Source organism: Chiloscyllium plagiosum, unplaced genomic scaffold (assembly GCF_037043375.1).
Source record: "Chiloscyllium plagiosum isolate Xiang-an unplaced genomic scaffold, Cpla_swu_hap1 HiC_scaffold_31, whole genome shotgun sequence".
In the NCBI taxonomy this organism is placed as follows: domain Eukaryota; kingdom Metazoa; phylum Chordata; class Chondrichthyes; order Orectolobiformes; family Hemiscylliidae; genus Chiloscyllium; species Chiloscyllium plagiosum.
The window spans coordinates 32,152,857-32,174,443 of record NW_028270169.1 but is presented as its reverse complement, the minus strand read 5'-3'; the positions used below and the strand labels follow the sequence as shown (position 1 = coordinate 32,174,443).

The window sequence follows — 21,587 nt, the reverse complement described above, 5'->3', positions numbered from 1 at the left end:
AGTAATGCCAAGGGTTGAGATGATTGTGTTAGCTGGGGGACAATCTTCTATATTTGTGTTACAGTTAATCTATCTTCCAAATAATATTCAACCTAAGGAGAATTTGAAGATAGCAGAAAGTGAGGACTGCAGATGCTGGCAATCAGAGTCGAGAGTGTGCTGCTGGAAAAGCACAGCAGGTCAGGCAGCATTCCGTGGAGCAGAAGAATCAACGTTTCGGGCATAAGTCCTTTATCAAGAATTCTCTGATCCAAGATTCTTCTGCTCCTTGGATGCTGCCTGACCTGCTGTGCTTTTCCAGCACCACACTCTAGAATTTGAAGATACCATACCAAAATCCTGGAACTGTCCAGACCCCACAGTAAGCAAAAAGGCAATCAACATTCCCTACTGGAATCCAAAGGGACAGTCTAGCTCCAGTGTTTTGTGGGATGTTCACTTGTGATACAGATGAGCCGATGTATGGACAGTATTGTAAGGGAACTTTAATTGCTCCTCAGGCACAGATTCTCATCATACAACCTTCTAAACTCCATTGGAAATCCTTGATGCGCACCAGGTTCATGAATAGCAAAGCAGAAAAGAATTGTTAAGTTTTGTCCAGAAATCTCTCCAAAATGGTCATCATCCCAGAATCCCTTCTTGAGGATGCCAGACTTAGATCTGGATGTGACCAAAGAGCTCACTAACATTGTGCTGAAACTGGATTCTTTCTCCACTTGTAAGGAAGGTCATTGTCGAAACATGATGAATCTCATTATTTAGCCCAACAAGAACGATCAGGCTAAAGATGTTAATCTATATAATCTGTGAAAACAATACAGGGAAGGACAGGATATCGTGCCAGAGCCTGATGTTTGTTCAAGGTCTTTATCAGATCACGTTTGACTTTTGCTAATTTGAGCAAATTATTACAAATTACATATTTCATGCTCTTGAAAAAGTAATTATTTCAGGATAACTGTTAAGTTCACTGCTAACTGATTTTCATCACAATACATAAATAAATCAGACTCTCTGGCTGTAATTGCCACAGATTGTAATATCACACCCCACATCTCTGCTGTCTCTCTCACTCAAACACCACACCCATCAACACACACTTAACTCTTCCCACACATGAAGAGCATGAAGATGCATAAACTATAAAACCACCACAGTGTGGAAGCAGCTCACTCAGCCCACCAAGCCTACACTGACCCTCTGAAGGGCCCCTCACCCAGACTTATCCCATCCTGTTAACCCTGCAATTCCTATGGCTAATCCTCCTAGCCTGCACATTCCTACGGGTAGTTTAGAAATCAATCCATCTAACTTGCACATCTTTGGACTGTGGGAGGAAACTGGAGCACCCAAAGGAAATCCATGCAGACACGGGGAGAATGTGTAAACTCCACACAGACAGCCACCCAAGAGTGGAATTGAACCCACGTCCCTGGTTCTATGAGGCAGCAGTGCTAATCTCTGGGCCACCAGATCTCAGAGCCTTTGGCCAATAAGCACAGTAATGCCCCAAGAGGCATGGAGTGGTAGTCATCACCATGTTTCCACTTGATCGGCTCACCACCATTGAGGGACTTCACCAGCCATATAGCATACTACTTACAATAGCCAAATATGAGTACTATACACCAGAAGGAAAACCAGTTTAAAAATGATATTTAGAAATGATTGTAGAGAGATGAGGAAGAATTTCCTCTCTTAGGGTGGTCAATCTGTGGAAATCTTTATCACAGAGTGCTGTTGAGGGTGATTGTTGAGTACATACAAGTCTGGGATGGACAAATTTCTAAAAGTTAAAGGAATCAGGGGTGGTGGAGATATCTGGAGTTGAGGATCATGAGATCAGCCATGTTTTAATAATCCATATGAGCACTGTTTACTAGTGAGGACAGGCTCTTAAAATAGTTGTGTATATTATCCAAAATCTTCAACGAGGTGACACATTTGCTCCAACTAGCTCCCTGAAGTAAATCCAAAATGGCTCCTGAGAGAGGTGGCACATGACATTTTCATGGGTAATAATTAAAAAAGCAACTTATTCCAAATGATACTCTGACCAAGTCCAAGGTAGTAGCTGATTATTTTCCAGAGTGACTCTGCAGACTCCCCAGGCCAACTTCAGGGCTGCTACCATTTTCTTTGTAGTAGGTCAGAACTGAAGAAACAGTCCAGAATATAGTAACCAAACATTTGATCAAAGAGCCCAAGGCAATAGCAAGGTGATGAAGTTAACAAAATGTCCTTTTATTATTAACAAGGAGTCTGTTTGGATCAAAATCCATGACCATGTTTAAGAATCTCAAAACCAGCTTCCAGAGAATTCTACACCTTCAAGGATTTCTCTCTGCCTGGTGCAACATTTATTCTGAAACAAAAACAGAAATTGCTGGAGAAGCTCAGCAGGTCTGGTAGATCTGTGGAGAGAGAAACAGAGTTGACACTTCAGGTGCAGTGGCCCTTGTTCAGACTGGACCCAAAACTGGATCCAGGTTATCAGCAGATTAATCTCAGTAATCTCTAGAGCTAGTAATCTCAGCTAGGATTACACGACCAGTTACCAGGATATTCTATGATAAAGGTATGAGATAAATGCAAATTGGTGCGCTTTAATAAAAGACTTGGAACCATGTGAGGATCAAATCCAGAATCTTAAACCCAACTGATCAGCCTAATTGATCGAAGATGCTTTCATGCTGCTTTGTGTATCATGAAGTGATGAAGTGTGATTTTCTGGCACAGTGCAAGACCAGCCTGAAACGTTGACCTGTTAAGATAGCACAGAAAGGAGGTTTTTTTTTTCTGCATGCTATTGTGATTAGATCACATCAGTAGACTCATACGCTTGAATGCTTTAATTTCTATCCCAGGGATTTAGATCTGAAGAACTGCAGGAAGGAGTGTTTGTCTCAAAGCACTTCAAGCAGATAAGAAGCGCAAGGCTGAATTTCATGAGGAATGCCCAAGATTGAGTTGTGGCCAGTCTGGCTGTGCCAGGCAGTGGGACCCTGCGCTGGCATTCTGCTGCTGAAAATCAATGATGAAGCCAATGGAGAGGCTACTGCCAGGGCTGCCATCCAACTGAGGAGAACGGCCATCCTCACAATGCTGCTATCCTCAATCAGAGAGTGGGCAGTACAGCAGCCTCAGCAGCGTTGCTATTAGCTGGGGTGACTGGGGAGGCTGCAAAGTGAGGAAGACTTGTACCTCCATGGCAAGGTTTCCATTGTAGGTGGTAACCCTAAAAGGCTTTGTTAGCCAAAATGCGACAAAACCTATGAAGCTTACTCTATTAAAAGGTTAATCAGTTGGATGATGTCCTAAATGATTACTATGTATTCTGTAGAACTATGTGTATTTACATTGAGGGTTGCCACTCAGTTTAAGATGGACTGAACTGGTGATGCAATATGTCTCATTGTTCTGATTTAAAACAGACACAGGGCACTAGATGTGTGGTGTGCCATTTGTCAGCAAAGCAGTGTGGTTGAACCGAGAGATGCCAGTGCGGGTGTGTTGGTGGTGTTACAGTGTTGACATAGACATGGTCCAGCAGTTATGTTTTAGCTTTAAGAGTGGCTGATACCATCAGATGACCCCAGTCTGGCCTATGGAGCAGATGTTAAGGTGCTCCCCCCTCCTCACCATTGCAAACCACCAGAAGAATACCCTGTATTTACATTGCAGTCTCCTGTTGGAGGCATAGTCCATTTTGTGCGCAACTTCATTCTTCATAGGGAAAGTCATTGTTTCAACTGTTAATTAATAGATAACTATATTACTGAAGACCACCACCCCTCATACTAATAAGTTGCTGTAATGGCAAGAATATATCAGGAACCCTTCTCAATACCTTCCCTTGTCATATTGTCATCAATAAATTTGAAACATCCAGTCCACAGTGCTAATTCTATTCTCACCCTCCATTACTTACTGACCTTATATCTGACCTTCAGCAATGTGCTCTTTAACTGAATCCACCTTCAGTTAGTTTCAACACCAATATATTATCATGCTGAAGCTCTCAGGTTAAAACGCATGGAATCCAGAGGAGCTAGCCAATTGGACACAAAATTGGCTAGAAGGCAGGAGATAGAGGGTGGTGGTGGAGGGTTGTTTTTCAGACTGGAGGCCCCCTGACCAGCAGTGTTCCACAAGGATCAATGCTGAGTCCACTGCTGTTCATTTATATAAATGATTTGGATGTGAATATAGGAGGTATGGTTAGTAAGTTTGCAGATAGTACCAAAATAGATGGTGGAGTGGACAGTGAAAAGGGTTACCAGAGTACAATGGGATCTTGATCAAATGGGTCAAAGGGCCAACAAGTGACAGATCGAGTTTAATTAGATAAATGTGAGGTGTTGTATTTTGGGAAGGCAAATCAGGGCATGACTCATAAAGTTAATGGTAGGGCCCTGGGGGAGTGTTAACGAACAAAGAGACCAAGAGGTACAGGTGCATAGTCTCTCAAAAGTGGAATCGCAGGTAGACAGGGTAGTGAAGAAGGCATTTAGCATGCTTGCCTTCATTGGTCAGAGTTAAAAATCATACAACAGCAGGTTATAGTCCAACAGGTTTATGTGGAAGCACTAGCTTTTGGAGCGCTGCTCCTTTATCAGGTAGCTAGCAGGGCAGGACCATAAGACACAGAATTTATAGCACAAGATCACAGTGTCATGCAACTGATATGATATATTGAAAAAAACCTAGATTGCTCTGAAGACCTTCATCTTTTAGAATGGGTTGCAGTTTTTGATTAATTAATATGTAAATCCCAGAGCTTCTTTCAAGTCACATTCTTGAGATAACTTAAGGCTTTATGAGAAAAGGTGACATCTCAGCTCAGACAATGCATTAACAGTGTGAGATTAGATTTGGTCTGTATTCCAATCTTGAATCAGGCTGGTTCTACTTCCAAAATAGGAATTTATAAAAACTTCACATGTATTGACTGCCTGCAGATTATGTGCTTTTTGAGTAACATAGAATGTATCTGCAATTACAATTCTGCAAATGCAAATTTACCCATAGACTTTTATATGTGTGCGCGTGCATGCGAGGGAGAGAGGGAGAGAGAGAGAGTATGTTTGTGTGCGCGCGTGTGTGCTTGCTTGGTTGAGTGTGTGCGTGAGTCTGACAGAGTGTAAGTGTGTGCACATGGGTGTGAGTGTATATGTGTGAATTGGAGAGAGATCATGTGTATGAGAGAGGGTCTGCATGAGATTGTGATCATGTAAGTGTGTGTATGAGAGACTGTATAGCGCAGTGGCCTCACCTGAAGTGTGACATGAATCCCAGGTCCCAGTTGAGGCCATCCCCATGGGCCCTGAATATGGCTCTTAACCTCAGCTTGGCCACGTCACGTTGCTGCATATCCTGAAGGAGGACGGTCACCAGAAGATCCAAGGCCGAATGTCCCTGACCGCTGAAGTATTCGCCAACTGGGAGGGAACATCTCTATCTGGCGATTGTTGCCTGGTGTCCATTCATCTGTTGTCGTAGCATCTGCTTGGTCTCACCAAACTATAATCTTTCGCTATAAATTCTGCGTCTTATGATCCTGCCCCACTAGCTACCTGATGAAGGAGCAGCGCTCTGAAAGCTTGTACTTCAAAATAAACCTGTTGGACTATAACCTGGTGTTGTGTGATTTGTTAACTTTGTCCACCCCAGTCCAACACTGGCACCTCGTTGGTCAGTGCTTTGAGGATAGGAGTTGGGAATTCATGCTGCATATTGGTGAGCCCGCTTTTAGAATATTTCATTCAATTCAGTTCTGGTCTCCCTCCTATAGGAAAGATGTTGTTAAACATGGAAGGGTTCAGAAAAGATGTACAAAGATGTTGCTAGGATTGGAGGGTTTGAGCTGTAGGGAGAGACTGAATAGGTTGGGACGATTTTCCCTGGAGAAGCGGAAGCTGAGGGGGTTCATTATAAAAGTTTATAAAATCAAGAGGGACATGGATGTGAATAGCCAAGATCTTTTTTTCCTAGGGTAGGGGATTCCAAAACTAGACAGCATAGGTTTAAGGTGAGAGAAGAAAAATTTAAAAGGGATCTGAGGGTCAACTTTTTCACGCAGAGGGTAGTGTGTGTATGGAATGAGCTGCCAAAGGAAGTGGTGGAAGTGGATACAATTGTGTCATTTAGAAAGCATATGGATGGAATTAGAGGGATATGGGCCAAATGTTGCATATGGTACTAGTTCAGTTCAGGATAACTGGTCAGCATGGACAAGTTGGACCGAAGGGTCTGCTTCTGTGCTATATAACCCTATGACTCCATAACTCTCAGTTATTTCAGAGTTAGGATGAGCAAGCAGTTTGGAAAAGTGGTACCTTTCGTCGGTACAATAGCTCACCCCTTGAAATAGAAAGTGTGTTAAATGTGAAAAAATGAAAAGTAAAGGGATTGGTTGCTCTTAAATAAAAACAATAGACTTTCATTTCCAGTCCAATCACTGATAATGAAAATTAGATCGTTTCTGTAACGGATTGATGGTTCACAAAGCTGGCTTTGGAACCGCACTAAGTTGAAAAACTACTCTAAGAGTCCAATTTTAATAATTAAACCATTGTAATTCCTGTTTATCAAAACTAGTTTTGTTGATATATTTTTGAGCTGTTGTTGATTTGTTATATCGTTGAGACATTGAGGAGCCCAAGTGTGTACCTCACCCCGTCTATCCCCTCCCATCAACTGAAAAATGTATGAGAATAGAATAACATCCTTTCTCCACCCCATAAAGGCATTGTCTCATTAAACTTAATTACATAAACAACCTAATGAGAATTTTATCCCAAAGAGAAAAGCAACACTGTATGGTCATCATTCCGTAAATAGGCACTTCAATTATTCTTCAGCAGTTCCCTTCACATATTAAAAAATTTTTCGGCACATTAATTCAGACAGCTCCATTTCTCCCAGGAACTTATTTCCTACCGTCTCTCTGGACTACAAATCTTAGCTGTATGCTCACCAGTCTCAATATTATGGGAAGAAAGTGAGGTCTGCAGATGCTGGAGATCAGAGGCTGGAAATGTGTTGCTGGAAAAGCGCAGCAGGTCAGGCAGCATCCAGGGAACAGGAGAATCGACGTTTCGGGCATAAGCCCTTCTTAAGCCATTCCTGAAGAAGGGCTTATGCCCGAAACGTCGATTCTCCTGTTCCCTGGATGCTGCCTGACCTGCTGCGCTTTTCCAGCAACACATTTCCAGTCTCAATATTATACTTGTTAACTTGCACAGGTAGGAAATTAGAAGCTGGTTAATGCAGAAATAAAATGTCTGCTCCTGTCTTCAAACCACTCAAAATGCTGCTTAGGTTTCATTGGTGATATCACAATTGTGGTGCATAGGTAGTGACTCGTGATTAGATTAGATTAGCTACAGTGTGGAAACAGGCTCTTCGGCCCAACCAGTCCACACCGCCCCTCCGAAGAGAAACTCACCCAAACCCATTCCCCTACATTTACCCCTGACTAACACATCTAACACTGTGGGCAATTTAGCATGGCCGATTCACCTGACCTGCACATCTTTGGATTGTGGGAGGAAACCCACACAGACATGGGGAGAATATGCAAACTTTATACAGACAGGCAGGAATCAAACCCAGGACCCTGGTGCTGAGGCAGCAGTGCTAACCACTGAGCCACCGCGCCACCCTAACATGATCCCGCTATATATTTTCAAACCAGCTTGCTGCCAGTCTGTTATGTTGAACAGGCCTAGCTGCTAAAACTATAATGTCACTCACACATACTCCCCTGAACACCAACATGGCATCCTTGGTTAACGAGCTGAGAGGGGTTCAATGGGCAATTGGCAGAGCAGAAGCAAACCAGAAGATGGGCTGAAAGGAACCAACTTGCACATTTCTGGGTCCAAGTCTTTGAAATTAGTTTTTTTCCTTATAGCATACCTATTAGCTGAGCCACTGCAACATGTTGAAAACCGTGGATGAGTCCATTACCAACTAGAGTCGGATCTGGTTAATATTGGCAGTCTCTGGTGACCTGAAAGAAGTTAGGCTCATGACACCAGGAGATTGTGATACCGCTAGTAGTTTAACACTTAAACAAAATATTTACCCTTTTTATGAAGGTATCAGTACCAAGAAAGATGGGACATTTGGAAATTTATCCAGTCAAATAAGTAAAGGTCTGGACCTTGCCTCAGCAGTTAACCATCATGAGAAGGGGAGGTGGAGAAGTAACTTCAGTGCCAGGACTAGTATAAGAGATTATTTGGGTTTGGTAGTAATCAGTCCTTTGAGGAACAACCACAACAAAGCATATTCATCATAATTAGTTGAAAACTAAAATTCCTGTATAAAAAGGGATGAGCACATTGTCTTTAGACCAAATCAATATACAATAGCATCAAAGTACTTCCAAGAAACCAGGCAATTTAGAGCTTCAGGAATGCAGTGAATGCAAACCAGGCAGGGTCACGCTGGACTAAACCAAGACAGAATGCCTGTTACTTTTTGGTTAGTCTGTGCTATGGGCACTAGCGACCCGGGTTCGATTCCAGCCTTGGGCGAATGTATGGAGTTTGCATTTTCTCCCATATCTGCATGGTGCTTCGATTTCCCCCCCAGTCCAAAGGTGTCCACGTTAGGTGGATTGGCCATGCTAAATGCAAGGAAGGGGTGGGGCCTGGGACTGGGTAGAATGCTCTTCAGAGGGTCAGTACAGACTCAATGGGCCAAATGACCAATTTTTGTACTGTAAGGATTCCATGGTCCACTAAAAAGCATGCGTTATTATTGGGGTCACTGCAGCAGGAGGCGATCTTGGGGATTGGACACAGCATGCTGGGGTGCAAAGGATACGATTATGAAGGAGGGGGCAACTCAGTATATAAAGAAGATGACAGAATGTGGTACGGAAGGGAGTAATGCAGGAAGGGGGATATTAGTACCCAGCACTCCCTTCCTTGGATGGAAGAGGGTAGGTACATGAACAGTACCACTCTGTCAGGTATGTTAATGTACAATGTTTGGAGCTCAGGAGATAAAGTAGGGAGATAAAGAGTAGGCAAATGGGTGGATAAGAATATAGGGAGATTTAAAAGCCAATGTGAATTATGGAGAGTGTTACCAAGGTGAGAATGTGTATATTTGGATGTTCACTAAATACTTCCTTTAAAGTAAGATTACAATTGTTAGGTGGGTATTTTTAACTAGTGCAGACTCAATGGACTGAGGGGTCATTTTCTGTGCTATAGACCTGTATGAATAACATTAACTCCTCTGTTGCAATCTAATGGGGAAAAAAGGAGATGCTTTTGAATTTTGACTCGAACTTTTCCTCAGTGGTTCATGCAACTGACAGAGTTTTCACACAGGTAAAATATTGCTGATGTTGGATATCTGAAGTAAAAATGCTGGAAGGACTCAGCAGGTCAGGCAGCATGTTTGAAGAGAGAAGCAGAGTTGCTTCCCATTGATGAATTTCTGTCTTGGATGCAGTCAGTGAGCCAGATGCAAATTGTGTGCAAAGTTATGAAGGTTTGTATCTATTATATCTCATTCCTTCATAATGTTAATTGTCTCTATCAAATCACCCTTTAACCTCCCAAGCTGCCATGGAAAGGTGACATTTGAAGCAATGTTCCATAATGGCAGACTTGCAGGAAATGGATGGGCATTGACCCACAAATGGTGCTTGCTTACACTAGACATCCAATGCAACGTAGATGTCACTCCACTGACTCTACCCTCATTTGTGTGGTCAGTGGTGAAGAGAGTCAGTGGATGTGATCGCAGTCTAACTACATGGGTCTCTGTGAATATTTTGGCTTTGTTGACTGTTCACCTAGAACAGCTGAACCTGGATTTCTACTTTTAGATTTGGCATCAAAGGTATCATTTGGTTTGAGCGAACCTTTGTTTCAAGGTTTGCACACAAGAAAAGACTGAAAGTAGACTTTCAGAACAAAGTTTGACACAATGTTGCATGATGATTAATAGCTAACCAACAATGAGGTGAACCAAGGGATAGGTCCAGAGTGAAATGTTGATTGTCAAACTGTGAGGAATAAGCCTGCCAACTTTCTCAATTTTCTGACCCGTGATGAGTTCATCATTTTCCAAGAAAACCTCGCCACGGTCCAAAACCTCAAACTGTTCAGATAAAGTAACAATGAGTTCTTGCCTGTACAGGTTTAAATGCCAATGTGGGAGGATACAACTTTCCAGAAAATTCTCTGGTAAATTCTCTACTGTTGCTAATGGGGTAACTGGATAGCTAAAAGGGGAAATTGGTTGGCAGTTCAAATCTTATTTAAATTTTGGGTTTGGCAGACAAACAAGTCAGAAAGCCACTCTTCATGAAACATTTTTCTAACTGATTGATTGAGTGAGCCAAGTCTTGTTTAGGTGTGATTCAAAGATACAGCTTCCAGGAAGAGCCTTAGTCAAATATTAAATGCCTCCACACTTAAAGGGATAGGCATTGTGCTGTTGCAAACTGCCGCTGACACAATACTTCAAAGTCCCAGTCTTGGGTTAAAGGAGAATGTTTGCAAAGTTGCTTTTCAGTCCAGCTACAAGCTGGGGTTCGGAGGCCATTTTGTCTCTGTTACAAACATCACCTCCAAATGCTATTCCCCAGTCTGCTTCTCAGGCCTCAGCTCACCTGCTGCTGAATCTCACAGCTCTGACATGCCACCATCAACTTTCCTATTGCAATGTCCTGCTGCTTAACCCGACCCTAATTCTCCCTCCACTCAAAGTCTTAGCTCATGCAAGGAATCCACTGCCCAAATTTACCCCTACACCCAGACTCACAAACCTATCACTGTGACCATGAGGACTTGGCACCCAGCTCCTCAGTGCTCCTAATTTAACATTTTACGGCTTGTATTTAAATCTTTCCATGGACTCATCCTTCCCAACCTCCCTTAACATCCAATAAACAAAACACCATCCCAGAGTTTTCCAATCTTTTGTCTCTTTGTGCCATCAATCACTTTGGATATTCTTAATGGAATTCCCTACCTAAAACCTTGCAGCATTCCACAGCTTTCTCCATCTATATTATCTCTTATAAACCATTTCAACATCACCCCCTCCTAATATCCCCTTAAGTGGCTCAACATCTCTTTTGTTAATTATGTTCTATGAACTTCCTTGGTATACTGTGGTCTGCATAAACTGCATGTTGCTACGGCTATGAAGTACAAACTTGTAGGCCCCAGCTGCCAATGCCCAGCTGAAAAATGAAATATTTGTATAAACCCAAAAACCTCAGCAGGGATCATTTTCTGATTAAAGAGATGTTCTGTATACAGGGAGGTACAGATGTTTATAAGAAACACATGGCTGCGAACTGCAGAAGTGAATAAACTATTGTACGCTGATGGCTTTGATCCAGTGCTAATAATGCAAAAGATTTGTCTTATTGTATAAAAGTAATAATTATGTGCAATTTGGCATCAGATCCCATAAAGTGATTCTCAGGACATAATCAGACAAACCCTATTTTTTTAAAAAGTCTATTAACTGAAACAATTGAAAACTGAGCCCTGGCTACTTTTCTTATGAAGAAATATCAAGGGCTAATGACTCAAGCCAGTATTGCTGACTGAAAAGCAGTCACGCCTGCAAATGCTAGGGTCTGATGAAATGTGAAAGGAAACTACATGATAAAGTTCACTGGTATGATTTTGTTTTTCTATTATCATTGACAACACAAAATGAAAAGTTAGGCAATCCGTTCAGCTATTCATTAGTCCCCAACTACGATACCAATCCCTCATGAATCCGATTTGTGACAATGTCTGGAAATTACAAAGATTTGCTCTCCCTGACTCAATTTCACCTTCAGCACTCTGAAGTGGTACAGCTGATTGTGGTTTCTTCACCATACCTGGAGGTCAAGTTAATTCATAATATCTCTCAGGATATTTTGTGGAAATTTCTGAGCATTTTGAGGGACATTTGTGGAGGTTGGCAAACTCGAAGGGTGCATGGAACTCTGAGCAGGAATGGTTCAAGGCCTATGGCCAGAGGGGATTGGTGACTTGAAAACAATCTAGGACCCACTGGAGGGAAGATTACAGAATGTGGCTTGATGGTGCTGGGGGTTTGGTTTAGAATGTGTGGGGCCTGGTTGCCAACGGCCAATTGAGACCTAGTGATGGTGGGGAGATTGGGGCCTAGTTGGTGAGAAAGGAAAGGTGAGCCTCATAGAGAAGGTTGTTGTAGCATGGGTATTGTTATCATAGAAGCTCCTTAGGTAGGCAACCAGGTCTAGAAGATGGGTACGAGGCTATTTGTCCCATTATCAAATTTAACATTGCAACCTGTGTCCTGATGATTTGCCCAGCTTTTGGTGTCAGTGAAATGCAGAAACAGAATTGGTTGGAGATAGGTTTAGGTCGTCAGATAGATTGCTCACTCCACCCAGTCCAAACACAGCCAATGTTTTAAGTTAAAATTCACTATTGCAAATAAAAGTATGTTTTAAAATCCAAACCCTCAAAAGCATTCAGATCAATCTTCAAGATGTTTAATATTTTTTCTGGCAGTTTCTAGTAATATTTATGAGTATAATATTTAAATCTACAGCCTCAGAGAAGTTTCGATTCTGACAGCCCATACAGCCAAATTAGAATCATCATGAATTATCAACAACATAGAACACTTTGAGGCTCAAACATCAGCCTCAGTCACTGCTCTAACTTATTCCCCTGATAATGTCACTGGCACTCACCATTAGAATGGAAAGTCTAAAACATCCACAATAAAGAAATGGCAAAACTGATTCCAGGTTTTCTTAAAACCTGACTTTAAAAAAGTTTGAGGCTTTATAGGTATATGCATTTAAGAAATAATTTCTTGACTATATTCAATCTAATCCTTATAAGACTGATAATATGTCAATTTCAACCAGAAATATAAACTGAACCACTCTAAATCAATGTTGGCAGGATAAGGAACCTTTATTATTCTGGCTGGCAATGAGTGAATGACCTGGGTATGATTAGCATGTTATGGATATTATCTAAATTTTAATTTTGCATATGTTTGGTGTTATGGTTGAGCTCAATTTTCTTTCCTGCTTTTGATAATTATCCAGTGAATCCTCCAGGAAAGCTTGCATCTCTGGAACCCTGGTAATGAGAGAATCAGATCAACCTGTGAACAATAGGCACTTGTACATTGTACAATATATTGGAAGTCAACCAACCTTAGTGTCCTTGCTTGAATCCACGTGTCAAGGAAAGGAAGGAGAATGGGAAATAAAATTAGATTCAAGTTCCCTATTATTTTATTCCAAGGATGAATTCTATACCTTCATCTTTGAACTACAATTCATACCTTAACAGGTGAATTTCAGATGAGCTTGGCTGAAATTGAACTTTTAGCTTCTCTTCCATGAACTTTTATTGAAGTGTACCTCTGACTGACAAGCTGCTAAAGTCTGGTTACACCCAGCTACTGTTATGGCCTGTTGGGAACTTTACTACCAAATTCTGCTTAGGTCTCCAACTATGGAATTGCGGGATCATTAGCCTATTAGCTCAATTGCTTAAATATTAGCTCCAACAAATTCTGCATCACATCGGTGGCTAGTTGGTTCATAATAGCAAAATGATTCAGAACAGCTCAGAGTGGTTTGGGAAAGCATTTAAGTGATGGGCAAACTTAAAGGTATTATAAATGCAGTTAAAGAGATGTTCCCATTTCTAAAAAGTAGCCAAATATGGGAAGAAAGTAGAGGGAATAATTATAAGCGTATAATATTTTACTTATATATTTCAGCCTTTGTAAAGGTTAATTGCATGAGCAAAAATGCTTTGCAAAAATTCAGTTACTTGCATATAAACATGGAGATAGAGAAGTGATGAAGGGATGAGGTGGTACAACAGTCCCACCTCCTGTCCGACAGCTGGAGAAGTTAAAGCAGAGGAGAGCGAGGAAGAAGGAGGATGATGCTGGCTTACATCGCAAGGAAACATTCACATAGGACGGCATGTCAGCATCCCTGATGGAGCTGGCCATTACCCCCACTGGGAGTACTCAATAAAGGATAGCATCTGCAGGCAATCTAATAACAGAATGCAGAGCTCTACAACTGATGTCCTGTTTTACTCACAGTTGGTACAGCCAGTTCTACAAGTTTATGAGAACAGGAAGAAACTATAAGATCCAGAAATAACTTCAAAATATTCCTGGCAATTTTAATACAAAACCACTTGTATGTATATGATCAATTGCAGCTTATGTTTTAAGGTCCAATGTTTTAATAGTGTATATTAGGTATCCACATAACATTACTTAACACTGTATTTAATATAACTTAGTAGAAAGCTAGTGGATGCTTCTGATGCTGACAAGATTGATTGGTACACTATAATGGGTGCTACTGCTCTGTAAAGAATCTGAATTGAATTGAATTAGCTTTATTGTCAAGTACTCAAATTAGTACAGTGGAAATTTTTAAGTCGCCACTTAGGCACAAAGGTATTTAGGTATATCTTCTTCAGTTACAGATTATTCCTCTAAGCAATGTCACCCACACACAATGCCATAGTAGGTACAGAGTACTTAGGTACAATTCTAGCACTGATAGTTGGGTTACCCACTGCTATCTCCTGGCTTGTGTTAGTGTAGCCCTGCCATAGAAAGATTCTGCACCTTTGAAATTAGTTCTGATATTTTACTGTATCTTGCATTTGCTCTTCAATTTAATTACTTAAAACAAATTATTTATTCTCAGAATCATATGGGAAATGTATTTCAGAAATAAAGCAGAGCTTATGCTTCAAATCCAGTGACCCTTCTTCAGAACTGATTCTATCTCAGAAAGAGTTGGTACATATGCTGAAGATGGGGTGGGTAGATAAGCAGGAGGCCGGGAGAACATAGCAAGCTCAGGCAGTATCAGAAGGTGGAGAAATCATCGTCTTCAGGACTGGGGGTGGGAGTGAGGGAAACTGCAGATAAAGGGAGGGAGGTGGGGATGGGGGAGGCTTTTGGGTGGGGAAAAGGGTGGAGTGGTGAGGTAGGGATAGGTGAACACAGGTAGAGGGTACAACCAGATTAATCAATGGGAGGAATGAATCCAGTTGGTAGTTGGTAGTTGGTAGTTAAAGGTTAGTCAGAGGAATGGATGGTGGAGAGGGGTGTGCTGGGAAGGGAGTCAAGGTGGGGGAAGGGGAACAGAGGAAACGATAGATGCAGATAGAGCCCAGAGAGAGAAAAAAGTAATTGGACTGACAAAAGAATGAGTAAAGGTCAGCCTGGGAGAATCAGTAGCTGCTGATGGAGACCATTAGCGGCTAGGGTGGCACGGTGGCTCAGTGGTTAGCACTGCTGCCTCACAGCATCACGGTCCCCGGTTCGATTCCTGTCTGTGTGGAGTTTGCACATTCTCCCCATGTCTGCGTAGATTTCTTCCGGGTGCTCCAGTTTCCTCCCACAATCCAAAGATGTGCAGGTTAGGTGAATTTGCCATGCTAAATTGCTCATACTGCTAGGTGCATTGGTCAGAGGGAAATGGGTCTGGGTGGGTTACTCTTCGGAGGGTCGGTGTGGACTGATTGGGCCAAGGGCCTGTTTCTACACTGTAGGGAATCTAATCTAATCTAACAATGGGTGGATTGTGGTAGAAGCCTATGTGATGACAAGACCTGGGAGTGTGGGGGTGGGTAAAAGATAAGGAAGAAAGGGCTCAGGCCCTAAAGTTATTGAACGCGATAGTGAGTCCTGAAGGCTGCAGGGTCCCCAAATGGACAATGAAATGTTGTTCTTCCAATTTGCGCTGAGCTTTGCCTGAGACAGAGATGTTGGCCAGGGAACAGGGTGGTGTGTGGAGGGCAGAATGTAAGTGTTCCACAAAGCAATCACCCAGTCTGCTTTTTGTCTCCCCAGTGTAGAGGAAACCACATTGTGAGCAGAGAGTGCAGGAGACTAGATTGTGTGAAGTGCAAGTGAAATGTTGCTTCACCTGGAAGGTATGTCTGGGGCCTTGGGTACTGAAGAGGGAGGAAGTAAATGGGCAAGTCTTACACTTCTGCAATTGCATGGGAAGGTAGTCTGGGGGTATTGGAAGTTTTGGGAGTGAAGGAAAAGTAGACCTGGGTATCCCAGAGGAAATGGTCCTTGCAAAAGACTGACAAGGAAAGGGGGGAATATGTATCAGGTGGTGACATCCCACTGGAGACACCGGAAATGGTGACAAAGAATCCTCTGGATGTGGATGCTGGTGGGGTGGTAAATGAGGAAAGGGGGGACCCTAGCATTGAGGGAAGAGAACGGGTGAGTGCTGAAGTGCGGGAGATAGGTCAGAAATAATTGAGGGGATTATCAACCACAGTGGTGGGCAATCCTTGGCTGAGAAAAAAGTGGGCATTTTGAAGGTCCCATTGTAGAAGCTGGGATTATTGGAACAGATGTGATGGAAACAGAGAAATTTGGAGAATGGAATAGAGTCTTTACAGGAAGCAGGGTGTGAAGATGTATAGTCTACGTAACTGTGGAAGCCAGTGGTTTGTAGTGGACATTGGTGGCCAATCTATTCCCAGAATTGGAAACAGTAATGTTGAGCAAGGGAAAGGAGGAGTCAGAGATGGACCAGGTGAAGGTAAGAACAGGGTGGAAATTGGAAACAAAAATTGATAAACTTTTCCAATTCTGAATGAGAGAGGGAGAACACCGATGACATCATTGATGAACCAGAGAAAGAGATGCATGTGGGGCCATAGTAGGACAAGGAATGTTCCACGTACCACACAAGGGGATGGCATATTGAGGGCCCATCCATTTGACCTGAAGTAAGTGAAAAGAGTTAAAAGAGAAGTTGTTCAAAGTGAAGACAAGCTTGGCCAGGCGGAGAAGGGAGGGATGGGTACTTTATTGGGGTTGGTTCAGGCCTCTTTTCCTGGAAGGAGACTCAGATGTGGGATGGAAGAATCAGAGACCCCAACCCAATACTGCCTGCATTTACCTCCTCCCCAAAATCCACAACAAAGACTGTCTGGGCAGACCCACTGTTTCTGCTTGTACAGCCTGCTTCATTCCTTCCCCACTCTCCCCACACCCCCACGGCACCTTCTCATGCAATTGCAGAAGGTGTAATATCTGTCTGTTTATTTCTTCCCTCCTAACCAGCCAAGACCCCTAACATACCTACCAGTGAAGGAGCAATTTACTTGCATCTCAATCAACCTAGTTTAATGTATTCATCATTTTCAATGTGGTCTCCTCTACACTAAACGAAACGTACACAGGGCAACCACTTTATGGAACACCTATGTTCAGTTGCCTGCCAACTGAACACACCACCTTGTTCCATGGCCAACATCCCTGTCTCAGGCTTGCTGCAGTGCTCCAGCGAAGCTCAGTGCAAGCTGGAAAAACAGCACCTCATCTTCAACTGTCTGGATTCAATATCCAATTCAATAATGTTCCAGCTTGAGCATTTTTTCCATATCCTTTCGTCACTCTCTCCACTCCAGGTCCTATCATCACAGGGACTGCTACCACAAAGAATATATTATCAGCCAGTGATGGTCCCCATTAATAGCTATTGATTCTCCCAGGCTGACTTTTACCCATTCCTTTGTCTGACAACTATTGTTTTCTCGCTCTCTCTGGGCTCTCTCTGGGCTCCATCTCCACCCTATCTTTTTCTCATCCCCTTCCCCTGACCAACCTTTAGCATATATACCAATCTATAAGTAGCTATAATCAGTTCTGAATAACAATCACTGCACCCAAAATCCATGGACCTGCCAAAGTTTCTAGCGGCAAATTCTGTTTTATTGTTTCAGACCTCCAGCATCCACAGTTCTGTGGAGTTTTTGGAAACATTTTTTGTTGTAAAGTGAATGAGATAAATAGGCAAATGTGCTGTGAGCCCCACTGTAATCAAGTTTTTAAATATATTTATTTGCCTTATCTGTTTCCCTTCTTGTTTTTCTTTTTCTCAATAAATGCACACAGCACAGGAAACAAGTCCAGCACTTGAACACAACAAAAGGACATTCAGATAACAGCTACTCTATAAGAACAAATGAGCCATTATCTGGTATCCATCTCTTGGGTTGTCTGCACTAAATGTTTTAACACTGACTTGGCCATTCCACTGTAGCAAGCAGGCTAGTTACTGTGATGAATAACAATGTGTTGTGATCACAGAGAAAAACAAATCTATTAAAAAATAGCACAAAATATGCAACATCTTTGCAGCATTGACAATCATTGTGTGACTTTCTGATGACTCATCTTTCCTAATGTTAACTGTAGTTTCTTTAAATTTACTTGTTTGAAGCAAATCAGAATCCAGAACATTCTAATTGTAATCATCTTTTGAAAAGAAACCTACTTTCTGAGTATTAAATGGAATGATTTGGAGATGCAGGTGTTGGAATGGCATCATTTATCAGATGAATGAGACAGCGGGAATCCTTTCAAGGTGCCAGCAGTGATCCCAACGATCCCACTGCCGAACTGGAACAGTCATCACAGGGATCCGTACAGAAGCGACCAAAGAAGGAGTTAACTTGGACCCCACCGGAGTGCCGCAGCCCTGGGCTTGTATTATATGCTGAAGCTGTCAGGAAATACATAAATGCCAGATTCATCAGCCGCACCGACATGGTAGAGTAAAACATCACCCGTTCACAACATAACGCCATCCATGCTCTCAGAAGCAATCACAACATTGTCATCAAACTAGCAGATAAAGGAAGAGCCATCGTCAATCAGAATAGAACAGATTACTGCAAGGAAGTGTACTGACAGCTGAACAACCAGGAACACTACAGGCAACTACCAGCTGATTGGACCAAAGACCTAAACACATTGATCAGGACTTTGGATCCAGTCCTTCTACGCCCACATCCCAAATACCTCTCGCATAGGTGATTTCTACTGCCTTCCAAAGACACACAAAGCCAATACACCAGGATGTCCCATTACACCAGGCAATGGGATTCTTCGTGAGAACCTCTTAGGCTATGTTGAAGGCATCGTGAAACCCATCTTACAGGGGACCCCCAGCTTCTGTGGCAACACTACGGATTTCTGACAGAAACTCAGCACCAATGGACCAATCAAACCGGGAACATTCCTCGTCACAATGGACATTTCAGCACTCTACACCAGCATCCCCAAAAATGACAGCATCGCAGCAACAGCATCAGTACTCAACACCAACAACTACCAATCTCCGAACACCATTCTACAACTTTTCTGCTTTATCCTCGATCACAACGTCTTCACCTTTGACAACCAGTTCTTCATCCAGACACATGGAACAGCCATGGGGACCAAATTTGCACCCCAATATGTCAACATCTTCATTCACATGTTCGAACAAGACTTCTTCTCTATGCAGGATCTCCAACCAACACCATACACCAGGTACAATGATGACATTTTCTTCCTCTGGACCTATGGCGAACAGTCATTATGAAACTACACAGTGCTATCAATAAGTTTCATCCCACCATCAAACTCACCATGGACTACTCTCTACTATCTGTCTCATTCATGCATCTCCATCAAGGATGGACACCTCAGCACCTCACTCTACCACAAACCCACAGATAAGCTCACTTCTTCAGCTTCCACCCAACACATATTAAAACAGCCATCCCCTGTGGACAAGCCCTACGCATACATCGGATCTGTTCAGATGAGGAGGAACATGACTGACACCTGGAAGTACTCAAGAATGCCCTCATAAGAACAGGGTACGATGCTCAACTCATCGACCGCCAGTTCCGACATGCCACAGCAAGGAACCTCCTCAGGAGACAGACACGTGCTGCAACAGACAGGGTATCCTTCATTGTTCAGTACTTCCCAGGAGCTGAAAAACTACGCCATGTTCTTCGTGACCTGCAACACATTATCAATGAGGGTGAGCACCTCACCAAGATCTTCCTCCCACCTCCACTGCACACCTTTAAATAACCACGAAACTTTAAATAAACATTGTTCGTAGCAAACTGCTTGAGTTTCAGGACAACTCCATACAACCCATTCACGGTAGGCGCTGCAAGGCGTGTCAGAGTGTGGACGTGGATACTACCATTACGCGTGGGGACACCTCCCACCTTGTACATGGCAGGTACTCATGTGACTCATCCAACATTGTCTATCTTATACGTTGCAGGTAAGGATACCCTGAGGCATGGTACATTGGGGAAACCAAGCAGAGGCTACAACAACGGATGAATGGGCACCACACAACAATCAACAGACAGGCGTGTTCTCTCCCAGTTGGAGAATACTTCAGCAATCCAGGACATTCGATCTTGGACCTTCGGGTGACCATCCTCCAAGGCAGACTTCAGGATAGGCAGCAGAGGCTGACAGCTTAGTTCAGTACCCATATAGGGATGGCCTCAACCGGGACCTTGGGTTCATGTCACACTCCAGGTGACCCCATTGCACTACACACATAAACAGACACTTCTACATACACACACACACACACTCAGACACACACACACTCAGACACACACACAATCAGACACACATGCACTCAGACACAGATACACTCAGACAAACACACTCACACACACACACACTCAGACACAGACACACGCACACACAGGCACTCCTATACACGCACATGTTCCTACAGACATACGATTCCTACACTCACACATGCACCCTCTCACACACTTAGACCCCTTTATGTTCACACACACACATATATACAGTCTCTCTCACAGACACTCACAACCCCCACCCCACACACACACAAACCCACATTCACACATACACATATATATTTGTGGGGTGAGCTTGTACTTGCAGAATTACATTGTATTTTGCTCAAAAACTGCATGAATCCATATCAGGTTCTGTTAATTCATTTTTTAGATTAGAATCAGTCTAAACATTATGGCACAGACAGCAGCACACAGGGGGCTAACACTTTCAACACATTATCTGGGCAGACATCAATTGTTAAAGTTCACCTGAGAATGTAACTTTTAAAAAACGTTTTGCGATTTACATATGAAAGAAGTGAAACTAACATGGTCATTCTAACAGATGAGAGACTTAACAAACAATCAAGGTATTTTTCAATATATAATTTCAGTTACATCACACTGTAAACTTTTGCTATCAATTCTGTGTCTTACAACTGTGTATTTCACAACCACCCGATGAAGGAGCAGCGCTCTGAAAGCTAGTGCTTCCAATTAAACCTGCTGGACTATAATCTGGTGTTATATGATTTTTAACTAATTAAATGGAATGACCAGCCCCTTTCTGATGAGCTTGAAGATAAGTACACAAGTGGAAACGAAGTCAATAGTACAGCTTTTTTGCCAATGTGAAAAGATGAGGGACTGGGGAGACGGTACATACAGGGCATGAACAGAAGCTTCCAGACCATGGAGACAATAATGGAGGTTGCTGTCTCCTGTCTCATATGGTTTTGCTGATCTCAAAACCACCATCATGTCACCTTTCCCTCAGATAAGTACATCCATGGAGACGTTAGAATGGCGGTATTTGGAGCCACTTGCCTGATATTGTCCTCACTCAGGATAGTAACACTCTCTCCTTCCCCTATCAAAACGATATTCCAGTGAACCAGG

The 21,587-nt window shown here is 42.6% G+C and overlaps 1 long non-coding RNA gene across 3 annotated transcripts in view; it reads left to right on the top strand.

Annotated features, from left to right (window-relative positions):
• The window catches only part of LOC122564071 (uncharacterized), a 62,540-nt gene extending 41,335 nt beyond the window's left edge, over window positions 1–21,205 (top strand). For all 3 annotated transcript variants that reach the window (XR_015752350.1, XR_015752349.1, XR_006315807.2), the window contains one exon: window positions 17,965–21,205. This is a non-coding gene — a long non-coding RNA (uncharacterized LOC122564071). The remainder of the gene's footprint in view (window positions 1–17,964) is intronic.
• The last annotated feature ends 382 nt before the right edge of the window (window positions 21,206–21,587 follow it).